This window comes from Pyxicephalus adspersus, chromosome 3 (assembly GCF_032062135.1).
Source record: "Pyxicephalus adspersus chromosome 3, UCB_Pads_2.0, whole genome shotgun sequence".
Classification (NCBI taxonomy): domain Eukaryota; kingdom Metazoa; phylum Chordata; class Amphibia; order Anura; family Pyxicephalidae; genus Pyxicephalus; species Pyxicephalus adspersus.
Window position 1 is genome coordinate 60,128,999 of NC_092860.1, and position 1,986 is coordinate 60,130,984.

Below are 1,986 nucleotides of genomic sequence, written 5' to 3' on the forward strand. Positions count from 1 at the left end.
TGGCAGCCGTGCATCGTCTGACAGAATCGGTCCAAGAACATCTGCCAGCCGTGCATCGTCTGATAGAATCGGTCCAAGAACAATCAGCCAATTTGGGTGCCTACATGTTCAGAGTTGACCATCTCTGTAACATGTTAGGTGAATCCCTAGGCCAACAATCTCGCCTACATCAGGCGATTATTCAAAGACTGGGTTGGCAAATCCCAATAAGCCCTGATGGCTCCCCATCTCCTGCAGAGCAGCCGGCTCCGTTCTTCCCCCTGGCTCCACCCAGTGCCCCTGCCCGTTCACTTCGTGCCCCTGGTCCTCAACCCAGTGCCCCTGCCCCTCCACCCAGTGCCCCTGGCCGTTCACTCCGTGCCCCTGCTCGTTCACTCCATGCCCCTGGCACTCCACCCAGTGCCCCTGCCCGTTCACTCCGTGCCCGTGCCCCTCCAAGTCCACCCCGTGCACCTGCCCGCCCACCTCCTAACATACGGGCAAACACTAGAAATGCTCTGGAGGTGGGCCGCACTCGCGCCCGTGCTGTGCAGGTGCACCGTGGACGAGGCCAGGAAGTGGAGGTGAGCTGTGGCCGGGCTTCTAGGGTGGGCCGCGCCCGTGGCAGGGCTTCTAGAGTGGGCCGCGCCCGTGGCCGGGCTTGCCGAACTATATAAGTGGATGCCGGGTGCCAGGTGAGAACATTCTTCCTGTCAGTTTTCACTCAATTTTTTCAGGACTCCATGAGCTCGCCAGTGTGGGTTTGAGTTGGTATCCTGTGTGAAGATGCTTGTTTGTATAAATTAGCTTAATCTCTATTTTGTGTTTGCCCAATGTCCACAGGTTAGTAACCCTCGCACTTTGACACTTTACCTATCTGGTAATAGGAGTTTGTTTTGATGCGGCCCAAGGATTGTCCAAATGCAGTTTTGCCATCTACTCCCCCAAAGAATGTTCCAGTACATTTGTCAAAGTGATTCTAATCAAGTCACTAAATGAACACAAATCTAGTTATATCTAGGGACAAAATATGGCACACTGCACTTCTCTGACACTTGTCTGTAACAGATAAATGTGCTTGCTAATGGATCAACTGCTTTTCTGTTGGTTAAAATGACATACTAAGGTGTTCAGCTGTGTATTCTATGCCAAAAGTTTTCTTGAATGATGTCACAATTACATATATTTTGAAGAGGACATATCTAACATACCCAACTCTGTTACTTTTAAGGTCACATGATGATTGGACCAAGTGCCCAATGGAGGAATGGAGCAAACCCGGCCAACATGCAAAACAGGTTTGTGTAGGATAAGAGCATGTTCAAGATTTTATGGTTCAAATAACCATTGTGTAAAAAACTATAGTTTCTTTTTTTGTGTTTTTTAGGGATGGAATTGGATTAAAATGTGTGGATTGTGCACTGAAATAATAAATATATTTCACTAAATCTGGCTTTTCTTTTTTTTTCAAACTAAACTTTTCTTTTTTAAATCTCCCCCCAATAACTTATATAACAAACACCCTAACAAATATAAAAATATAAAAATTTTAAAAACATATATACAATTTTTTTTTTTTTAAAGTTTTAAAAGCTGTGCCGCCTCTGACCACGGTCCGGCCTGCTGTGCTGCCCCAATGAAAACATCCGCCTATTTAAGGAGGCCAGGTCTTCCTGAATGCTTCCTGGCGGGTGAGGAAAAACAAATAATATATTAACTGGTAGAGTTTGGTCCAAACATTTTTTAAAAGTACTGTCTTTTTAAAAAAGCAAACTAATGAAAATCAAAACTTACCAAGAACATGATTAATGCGTTCCAATTGTTGGAGTAGCGGTGTTGGGGAGCGCGGAAGTTCCTGGGGTGGCCCGCCTGCTTCCCTCGATGTGGAACTGGCTGTGTTTGTAGAAGGAGACCAAAAAAATAAGAGAAGTAAGTACCGACCAAATGGAACAGTATAACATGCAACTAGTTCTTAAATTGCACAGTGCTAAAGAATTTAAAATATGT